Source organism: Phyllobates terribilis, unplaced genomic scaffold, assembly GCF_046119375.1.
Source record: "Phyllobates terribilis strain yellow unplaced genomic scaffold, ASM4611937v1 Scaffold_1__5_contigs__length_1240528914, whole genome shotgun sequence".
Taxonomy (NCBI): Eukaryota; Metazoa; Chordata; class Amphibia; order Anura; family Dendrobatidae; genus Phyllobates; species Phyllobates terribilis.
In genome coordinates this window covers 1,075,047,126-1,075,058,989 of record NW_027362761.1, presented here as the reverse complement: position 1 = coordinate 1,075,058,989, position 11,864 = coordinate 1,075,047,126, and the positions used below count along the sequence as shown (strand labels likewise).

Below are 11,864 nucleotides of genomic sequence, written 5' to 3'. Positions count from 1 at the left end.
AGCTCATGTTGGGATCTGAGCAGAGCGTGCTCTCAGACGCTGATGTGAGCTGCCAGCATATTCACTTCTCTCCACGCCGGGACCATGGGTGTGGAGAAGAGTGAATATGCATTCTTTTTAGTAGCCGGCACTGTCAGCAGGAGCCGTGGCTCAGTGCTCCTCCGTGCCCGCTACTAAAATGAATGAATATTCCCTCTTCTCCACGCCCATGGGAGTGGAGAAGAGAGAATATTCATGTCACTATAGCAACGGGCACACGTGGTAGCTACAACAGCGGCTACTGCGTGTGCCCCGCTCCTCCACCGCCACAACCCTCCCCCCCAATACTCACCTATCCTCCTCGTTCCCCCGCTGCTTCGGGGCCCTCCCGGTTCACAGCCCCCTCCCCCCCTGCCACTGGCTTCTAGTATGGCCATTATGGCTTAAGCACATGACTGAATTACTACTTTGTAAAACCTCAGAGTTGCGCTGCTCAGTAAGATGGCACACTTATTAGTGCATTGGGTTGTGTTTTGTCTTGAAGTTGTGTGACACAGGTAACTTAGATGCAGTGACACAGAAACACAGAGCAGCCAGTACAGGGTTAATAAACAGGGGAGGAATTTATTGTAACAGGGTCAATCTCCACGCAGGGAGTAACAGGGTAAAAATTGGGACAACAAGGGGAGTAGCAGGTAAAAGGCTATAACCGACAATCCACAGTTTGGCTAGATGTAGCAGAGCCGAGACGGTTGTAATCTGCAGTTTTACACTTAGCTGACTCTTGTTCCCCACAAGGCCGTTGCCGGCTGATGCCGGTGTTGTTTTCTTCTGGCTTCCCCGCCTAAACAATTCTCCGTCTTCTGGCGGCAGTGGGCGGTCACCGGTTTGACCCACTGAGCCCCTAGTCCATAACACTGCACCTCACTTGCTCGGCTCCAATGCTCCATCTTCTGGCGGCAGCGGGCGGTCTCCGGTTTGACCTGCTGAGCCCCTAGTCCATAACACTGTACCTCACTTGTTCGGCTCCACAGACCCTGCGTCTCTTCTCCCTCTAGTCGGGCATGACTCCAACTGTGAACTCCCTGCTTTCCCGTGCATAACTACTTTTTCTCCCTCTTCCTAGACACGCCCCCAGCTCCCCGGTCACCTGAGCTCTGGCTCTGGACATGTCCCCAGCTTCCCGGTCACCTGACCCTTGAGCTCGCAGTCTGTCTTCCCCCTGCAACCAGAGGCACGGCCCCAGCAGTTCCGGATCCCTTGTTCTGAAAGTACTTACACCCCGGTCTTCCCCCTTAAAGATGTGGATAGAGAAGTTCAAGTACAAGTGTCAGCAATTAAGAAGGAGCCGGATGCCTCACCACGTTCACACATTATGACAACATTGAGCATGCATGTGAATTGATTCTGATGAAGAGCGACGTGGGATTTCAGAACAAGATGGCGGCCGTTAGCGGCTCATCTGCCGCACGGAGGTCAGCGGCGATACAGCCGAAGTACCCCGACCGGCGGCCTAGGCGGCGCCACTCCTCGGTCCTCCCTTCACACTTGCAGTCGGGAGATCAGCGGCCCTTGCCGCTGATCTCCCGACGGTAGCTGCACGGAGGTCAGCGGCGATGCCGCCGGCCGCGACCTATCAGCGATATTGGCGCCAAATTTACACTCTCGCCCTCACACGCTCACCCTCACCCGCTCACACGCGCACCCACAGACGCTCACACTCTCACCCACTCACGCTCACACCGTCACCCTCACACGCTCACCCTCACGCGCTCATCCTCACGCGCTCACCCTCACACGCTCACTCTCACACACTCCCCCCTACACACTCACTCCAACACACTCACACGTTCACCCTCAGATGCTCAACCTCAGACGCTCACCCTCATCCTCACATGCTCACCCTCACATGCTCACGCTCACCTTCAGATGCTCACCCTCAGACGCTCACCCTCAGACGCTCACCTTCACACGCTCACCCTCACACGCTCACCCTCACACGCTCCCACGCTCACCCTCCCACGCTCCCACGCTCACCCTCACACGCACACCCGCACACGCTCACCCTCACACGCTCCCACGCTCACCTCACACCCGCACACGCTCACACTCACCCTCATACGCACACCCTCACACGCACACCCTCACATGCACACCCTCAACCTCACACGCTCACCCTCACACCCGCACATGCTCACCCTCACACCGTCACCCTCACACGCTCACACGCACACCTCCACACGCTCACCCTCACACGCTCACCCTCACACGCTCACCCTCACGCGCTCACACGCTCACCCTCACACGCTCACACGCACACCCTCACCCTCAGATGCTCACACGCTCACCCTCACACCTTCACCCTCAGACGCTCACCCTCAGAGGCTCACCCTCACATGCTCCCACGCTCACCCTCACACGCTCCTACGCACATCCTCACACGCTCATCCTCACACGCTCACCCTCTCACACTCACCCTCACGTGCTCACCCTCACGCGCTCACCCTCACGCGCTCACCCTCACACGCTCACCCTCACACGCTCACCCCCACACACTCACCCCCACACACTCACATGTTCACCCTCAGATGCTCACCCTCAGACGCTCACCCTCATCCTCACACGCTCACCCTCACACGCTCACGCTCACCCTCAGACGCTCACCCTCAGACACTCACCTTTACATGCTTCCCCTTACACGCTCACCCTCACACGCACATGCTCCCACGCTCACCCTCACCCTCACACGCACACCCTCACGCGCACACCCTCACACGCACACCCTCACACGCACACCCTCACACGCTCAACCTCACACGCTCACCCTCACACCCACACACGCTCACCCTCACACCGTCACACCGTCACCCTCACACGCACACCTTCACATGCTCACCGTCACACGCACACCCTCACACGCTCACCCTCACACGCTCACCCTCTTACACTCACCCTCTCACCCTCACGCGCTCACCCTCACACGCTCACACCCTCACACGCTCACCCTCACACGCTCACCCTCACAAGAACACCATCACCCTCAGACGCTCACCCTCAGATGCTCACACACTCACCCTCACACGCTCACCCTCAGATGCTCACCCTCACACGCTCACCCTCACACCCTCACACGCTCACCCTCAAATGCACACCCTCACCCTCAGATGCTCACACGCTCACCCTCCCACGCTCAGCCTCAGACGCTCACCCTCAGACGCTCACCCTCACATGCTCCCACGCTCCCCCTCACACGCTCCTACGCACACCCTCACACGCTCATCCTCACACGCTCACCCTCTCACACTCACCCTCTCACCCTCACGCGCTCACCCTCACGCGCTCACCCTCACACGCTCACCCTCACATGCTCACCCCCACACGCTCACCCCCACACACTCACACGTTGACCCTCAGACGCTCACCCTCAGACGCTCACCCTCATCCTCACACGCTCACCCTCACACGCTCACGCTCACCCTCAGACGCTCACCCTCAGACGCTCACCTTCACATGCTCACCCTCACACGCTCACCCTCACACGCTCCCACGCTCACCCTCACACGCTCCCACGTTCACCCTCACACGCACACCCTCACACGCACACCCTCACATGCACACCCTCACACGCTCACCCTCACACCCACACACTCTCACCCTCACACCGTCACCCTCACACGCACACCTCCACACGCTCACCGTCACACGCACACCCTCACCCGCTCACCCTCACACGCTCACCCTCACACGCTCACTCGCTCACCCTCACCCGCTCACCCTTACCCGCTCACCCTCACCCGCTCATTCTCACACGCTCACCCTCACATGCTGACCCTCACATGCTCACACCCTCACACACACACCCTCACCCTCAGACGCTCACCCTCAGACACTCAGACGCTCACCCTCAGACGCTCACACGCTCACCCTCAGACGCTCACCCTCAGACGCTCACCCTCACACGCTCACCCTCACACCCTCAGACGCTCACCCTCAGACGCTCACCCTCAGATGCTCCCACCCTCACATGCTCCCTCGCTCACCCTCAGACGCTCAACCTCACACGCTCCCACGCTCACCCTCACAAGCTCACCCTCACACGCTCACCCTCACACGCTCACCCTCACATGCTCACCCTCACACGCTCACCCTCACATGCACACCTGCACACGCTCACCCTCACACGCTCACCCTCACACGCTCACCCTCACACGCACACCCTCACCCTCAGACGCTCACATGCTCACCCTCAGACGCTCACCCTCAGACACTCACTCTCAGACGCTCACCCTCAGACGCTCACCCTCACATGCTCCCACGCTTACCCTCACACGCTCCTAAGCACACCCTCACACGCTCATCCTCACACGCTCACCCTCACACGCTCACCCTCACACACTCACCCGCTCACCCTCACACGCTCACCCTCACACGCTCACTCGCTCACCCTCACCCGCTCACCCTTACCCGCTCACCCGCTCACCCTCACCCGCTCATTCTCACACGCTCACCCTCACATGCTGACGCTCACATGCTCACACCCTCACACACACACCCTCACCCTCAGACGCTCACCCTCAGACACTCACACGCTCACCCTCAGACGCTCACACGCTCACCCTCAGACGCTCACACGCTCACCCTCAGACGCTCACCCTCACACGCTCACCCTCACACCCTCAGACGCTCACCCTCAGACGCTCACCCTCAGATGCTCCCACCCTCACATGCTCCCTCGCTCACCCTCAGACGCTCAAACTCACACGCTCCCACGCTCACCCTCACAAGCTCACCCTCACACGCTCACCCTCACACGCTCACCCTCATATGCTCACCCTCACACGCTCACCCTCACATGCACACACTCACCCTCACACGCTCACCCTCACACGCTCACACTCACACGCACACCCTCACCCTCAGACGCTCACATGCTCACCCTCAGACACTCACCCTCAGACACTCACTCTCAGACGCTCACCCTCAGTCGCTCACCCTCACATGCTCCCACGCTTACCCTCACACGCTCCTACGCACACCCTCACATGCTCATCCTCACACGCTCACCCTCACACCCTCACACGCTCACCCTCACACGCTCACCCGCTCACCCTCACACGCTCAACCTCACACGCTCACCCTCTTCCTCACACGCTCACCCTCACGCGCTCACCCTCTCATGCTCACCCTCTCACACTCACACGCTCACCCTCACACGCTCACACCCTCACACGCTCACCCTCACACGCTCACCTTCACACGCTCACCTTCACCCTCACACGCTCACCCTCACGCGCTCACCCTCACACGCACACCCTCACACGATCACGCTCACCCTCACATGCTCACCCTCACACGCTCACCCTCACACGCTCACCCGCTCACCCTGTGCTAGCCTGTCATCTCCCTCACACGCTCACCCGCTCACCCTGTGCTAGCCGGTCATCTACCGGCTGCTCGCAGCAGAAGTACCCCGACCAGCGGCCTCGCTCCCCGGTCCTCCAAAATTCATTAGGGGCCCCGGGAGGATACATTGGGGGGTTAATTTAAAGTAGTGCACAACCCATTTAAATACTGCTTCGCTGATTAGTCGCGCACGGTCAGCCGCATAGATATTCTAGAATACCCAATGCGTTAGAATCGGGCCACCATCTAGTAAAATCATAAAAAGTAATTCTTTAAGTAGATATTGCTGCGCATGTAATTGTACAAGTCTTGTCAGTTACAATTATGCTTGTTTGTCTCAATAGTGGCAATTCAAGGAGATAAATAGACAGTAGTAATTACTTAATCATGTTTTTTTTCTCAATCACAGACCTATTTAGAAGTTTTGTGTAGAAAGCCATTCACCAAAAATAGTCTAAAAACCCCCAAATTCCATATGTCACTTTCTGTGTCCATTTAAGATTGCTCAACAGGGATAAACATAATGCCGTATTTTATATTTATATATATATACTAGCTATTGAACCCGTTCTACGCCCGGGTGGCGAACATTTTTATTGGTATATGGTCTCCCATGCTGGTATGTGCTGCCCCCCTCCTGGTATTTGTGATGCCCCCATCCTGTCCCCACCATCCTATCCTGGTATGCATGGCACCCCTCATCCCCATCCTGGTATGCATGGCACCCCTTACCCCCAATCCTGGTATGCATGGCACCCCTCACCCCCAATCCTGGTATGCATGGCCCCTTCATCCCCAATCCTGGTATGCGTGGCACCCCTCATCCCCAATCCTGGTGTGCATGGCAACCCTCATCCCCAATCCTGGTATGCATGGCACCCCTCATCCCCAATCCCGGTATGCGTGGCTCCTTCATCCCCAATCCTGGTATGCATGGCTCCCTCATCCCCAATCCTGGTTTGCATGGCACCCCTCATCCCCAATCCTGGTATGCATGGTCCCCTCACCCCGCAATCCTGGTATGCATGGTCCCCTCACCCACCAATCTTGGTATATGTGGTACCCCTCACCCCCCAATCCTGGTATGCATGGTCCCCTCACCTCCCAATCCTGGTATGTGTGGTACCCTCACCCCCCAATCCTGGTATGCGTGGTACCCCTCACCCCTCAATCCTGGTATGCATGGTCTCCTCACCTTCCAATCCTGGTATGTGTGGTACCCCTCACCCCCCAATCCTGGTATGCGTGGTACCCCTCACCCCCCCAATTCTGGTATGCATGGTCCCCTCACCTCCCAATCCTGGCATGCATGGTCCCCTCACCCCACAATCCTGATATGCATGGTCCCCTCACACCCCAATCCTGGTATGTGTGGTACCTCTTACCCCCCAATCCTGGTATGCATGGTCTCTCACCCCCTCCGGTATGTGTGGTACCCCTCACCCCCCAATCCTGGTATGCATGATCCCCTCACCCCACAATCCTGGTATATGCATGGTCCCCTCACCCCACAATCCTGGTATGTGTGGCCCCCTCACCCTCCAATCCTGGTATGTGTGGCCCCCTCACCCCCCAATCCTGGTATGTGTGGCCCCCTCATTACTTTCACACTGTACACACATACAAAAAAAATAAACCGTTATACTCACCTTTCTTCTCTGTGCTCCAGCGCTGCTGCGTCCTGTTCTGCCTGAGGCCGGCGGAGGAGTGCAGCGCCGGAGCACCGTGCTGTACGGTGCCATTTTGCTGAAGACACACTGTAAATGTGTCTTCAGTAAAATGGCGCCGGATAGCACTATTCGACGCCTCACTCCTGCCCCGATCTCCGGCGAAGAGAGGCGCCGCTGCAACGCTCCTCCCAGACAGGTAAGTATGTAAGTATGGCGCCGGAGATCGCGGTATGTGTTCAGTGTCTACGCATACCGCGATCTCCGGTGCCATACACACTCCTCTTACCTGTAACGGCTGGATGCGTGATTCTGACTTGAGCCAGACTGCGTGTAGCGCATGCACAGTCTATCGAGGCTTCAGACAGAGACACACATCCCCGGTTATATTATAGATATATATATTATAATAGTGTCCCAACTCATGCCGAATCATACTAATGTGTACTATAGGGCTTATACACATGCACTAAGCTCCATTTCGATGGAGCCACTGTAGGGTTATTATATACCTCCGTATGAATCTTTCAAGAAAAATCATATCATATTCCATTTGACACTGTATGTTCTGAGAAATTATCTCCTACAAGCATTGCTTCCAGGAAACAATATATCCAGAGGCGTAACTAGGGGGCAGGCAGGGCATTTGCCATGTGTATAGCCAGTAGAAGGGGCACTATTAAGCTTTCTAATACGTCAGTCCAAGGTGTCTCCAAGGGCCGGCATTTTACCCACCCGGAAGTGAGATGCAGCCGTTTTCCAGGCTGGTTTTTAAATTGATAGCCTGCCCACCAGATTCAATTTACCCACGTTTTATAGGCTCAAGTACAATTGAAGCTCTGACCACCGGCACTTCCATGGTGAATGCAACAACCGCAGCATAATCATGTCACCTGCACCAGGAGGAGAATGGTGATAAGTGCTCCAATGGAGTCAAAAAGATAGAGACATTTTATTGGCGGGGGGGCTGTTACAGTTTGGGGGGCAGTGTTAGGGAACAGTAACTTGGGCAAATGTATTAGGGGACTACAGGGGAGGAGTGTGAGGAGACAATATGGGGGAAAACTGTGAGGGGGCAGCATGCGCGATAAAGTGTGAATGGAAAGTATGGGGTGAAAAAGTGTGAATGGAAAGTATGGGGGTGGAGGGTGGGGGGACAGTATGGTGAGGAAAAGTGTGAGGGAACAATATGGAGGGGAGATGTGAGAGAACAGTGTATTATCAAGTGAAGAGTGGGAGGGAACAGTATGGGAGGGAAAGTGTGAGGGGACAGTATGTAGGGAAAATTTCAAGGCAATAGTATGGGGGCTGAAAGTGTGAGGTGACAGTATGGGGGAAAGCGTGAGAAGACAGTATGGCACGTAAAATGCAAGAGGACAGTATGGGGGAAGTGTGATGGAACAGTATTCTAAGGGCATGTGATAAGATAATATGGGGGGAAACCGTGAGGGGACAGTATAGGGGAAAAGTGTGAGGGGACAGTAAGGGGGGAAGTATGAGAGGACAATATGAGAGAAAAAGTTTGAGGGTGCACAATATAAAGATTGGGTAGTGTGGGGAGGCAGTACAAAAAGGGGGCAGTGTGGGGGGATGGTGTGAGGGCACAGCAAGAAAGGGACAATTTACAGAGGAATGAGAGTGTGTAGAGGGTGTACAGTATAGAGACTGAGCAGTATATGGGGTACACAGTGTCAGAAGACAGTGTGAAGAGGGGGCCCAGTATAGAAAGGAGGCAGTATGAGGGGGGAACTTAAGATAGGGACACTGTGTCCATTAATTAGGGAAGACAGTGAAGTAGTTATAACTAATGAAGGCGGACAGTGTGGCATTAAGTGAGAAAATTGCCACATGCATGAGAATTGAGAAGGGTGTTCATCATGTTTTCAAATGCACTTTTTGATGCAGTTTTTTGAAGCCAAAACTATGGGTGGAATAAAAAAGAGAGGTTTCCTATATATTTTTTTACTATTCACTTCTTGTGTTTCCTTCAAAAAACGTGATTAAAAATGGCAAAAGCGTCCTCACAGTTCATTTCTTCATGTACCTTCAGCCGTCATTTGAAAGCACTTTATTATATGACATTAGTACGAGACTACATTGTCCTCTAATTACACATTCACTTACAATTAGTTTTCAGCATAGACAGCACATTTCTCATGAATGGCCGCATTTTGTACAGTGCTCACAATATTATGTATTTTATCCACCCTATAAACAGTTGGAGGAGGTTCAGCAATTTTAAATTATTCTTTCTAAAAGAATCTATTTATTTAAGTTTTTAAGAAGAGTCCAAACTGTGTTAGCGCTCAGTAAATGAGAAGACGTGTTTGCTCTAGAGCAACAACAAACAGTGGTAACTGGTGGCCAGTGACCTCGGAGGAGCTCATTAATGGGACCGCCACGTATCTGTCAGAGTCAGATTTGGACAAAGGAGAAGCAAAGGGACTAATTAGCCAGGTCCATGTGACAGGTTATATTTTTACCTGATAATTACAGAGTCACCGGCAGCAGCAGGATTTTAAGGGATATAATTTCTCCCAAGTGAGACAGTAGGCATAAAATAGTATCCAGGTGAGACAGCTGTTACTGAGCAATAATATTACAGCATGACAACCACATGTGTGTGATCTACTACACATTGTCACCACGTTATTGCAGTACAAGAGATGGTGTGTAAGACAACGATCTATCAAGACCATCTGGAAGTCATTCTCTGAGCTGTACTCAATAGCTAGGGCTGCACAGAAGACAGAGCAGCTAGATTGTCACTTGTAAAAGCTAAAGTCATCCCAAGAAGAGTAGTAGATATAACTTGTGGTGACTGACACTCTCACCTTCTCACCTTTTTGTGTGGTAAAGTATAACTCTCGTATGTAGTGAGGGATAGGAGAATTGGATCTCTGATCGGCGTTGCTTCTTAAATATAGTCGCCAACTTCACTTCTTGCAGAAACCGAACTTTTAATATGAGTGTTATAGGACAGCATGTTTCAGGCTCCATCAGATACGGTGAGTCTACTATTTTTGATAGAAATGGGTTATCCCCACCCTAGCGTAGCTACTGAGAGGGCAGAGCTGGTGGTTGCCCTGGCCCCTCATTCAGACGAGTCTACCCGTAGTGAACGCCAATCTTAACTGTATCAGTGCATACAGCACACAGATACAGTTAAACTCCACAATAAAGCAGGGAGATATGGTTTCCCTATACTACCGTTCTCTGTTCTATAGGCTGCAAACCGCTTTAGGCCAACGACCTACAGAGTTTGAGGGTGACACATTGGACAATTCCCAGGAGAAAGGGGAACGATATGGTTACATCATCGCACTGGTACTTTGACGTTCCATGCATGTTTCGGCACCATGACATCACTGTGTTGGTCCACCAAGCCTTGCTGTGGTCTGCCTGTTGATTCGCCTGGATCCAGGGTTAGGTGAGTATATGATGTCTATTTTTTATTTTAATAGTACTTGCAAGGGGACTGTGGGGCCATGATACAGTGTGGGGGGCATTATACCGTGTACAGGGGAACTATGGTAGCATTATACTGTGTGTAGGTGGGCTTAGAGGGCATCATACAGTGTGGGGGGCATTATACTGTGTGAGTATTACTGTATGGGCCATCATACAGTGTGAAGGACATTATAATGTGTATAAGGGAGCTATGGGGCATCATACTGTGTATAAAAACATTATACTGTGTGTAGAGGATTAAAAGGACACAATAATATGTATAGAGGACAGTATACTATGTATAGAGGGCTTTGGGGACATTATTCTCTGTGAGGACTGTGCGTGGCTATCATGCAATGGACGGGGCATAATATTGTGTACAGGAAGATGTGGGGGCATCATACAGTGTGGGGGCATAATACTGTGTATAAGGCGACTATGGGTACATTATACTGTGTGAGGACTACTGTGTTGGCCATCAAACAGTGTGGGGGTCTTTATACTGTTTAAAGATGGTATTTGCAGGAATTATATTGTGTATAGAAGGGCTTTGAGGGCTATCATACTGTGTATAGGGGGCTTTGGGGACATCGTAATATTTATATTAGAGCTATGGGGACATTACACTGTGTGAGTGGATTTGGGGGCCATCATACTTTGTAACTGTGAGCCCATCATAATGTGTATAGGTGAGCTGTGGTGGCATTATACTGTGCGTACGGCAGCTGTAGGGATATCATGCTGTGCACAGGGAGCTGTGGGTGCATTATACTGTGTACAGGGACGCCGTGGTGGTATCACTTTATGTATATGAAAGCTGTGGTGTATGAAACACTAGTGTTAATGAATCAGGGCATATTTCTCTTTTGGCTGACTAATCTAAGACAGGTTCCTTGAAGCTTCTGCTCGACCCAATCCCTTTGCGTGACAGGTCTCTTCCAATTGTACACATATAGGAAGAGACCCATCAGTCATTGAGAGTGAGGAGGAAGAAGATTGTCGGGAGTCTCCGGACCTCCTACGGATTAGTCAGCCAAGACACATAGTCCCCGGCCAGATTTTAAATGAATGTTTACTCTAAAATATTGCAGATTTTCGGAGTAAAATGTACTTAACTGTGATTGCACAGACGGATATACTGAAAGTAATCACACAAAGAAGTGGTACGCATAGATTTATCAGATTCAAATTATTCTTAGATATCAGTTCTATTTATGTACCTCATCCTCGTATGCCTTCTTTCACCCCCTCCCCCACCGCTCTCTATGACTGACAGGTCTCTTCCTATGTATGTACAAGTCATATACAGGGAGGAGCAAAAGGGTAACAATGTTTTGTACTTTTGACTTTTAGGAGCCATATCTC

The 11,864-nt window shown here is 52.5% G+C and overlaps 1 long non-coding RNA gene across 1 annotated transcript in view; it reads right to left on the bottom strand.

Moving 5' to 3' along the window:
- Window positions 1-743: 743 nt before the first annotated feature.
- The window catches only part of LOC141160356 (uncharacterized), a 37,365-nt gene continuing 26,244 nt past the window's right edge, over window positions 744-11,864 (bottom strand). Inside the window, exon 4 of the long non-coding RNA XR_012250216.1 lies at window positions 744-1,273. This is a non-coding gene — a long non-coding RNA (uncharacterized lncRNA). The remainder of the gene's footprint in view (window positions 1,274-11,864) is intronic.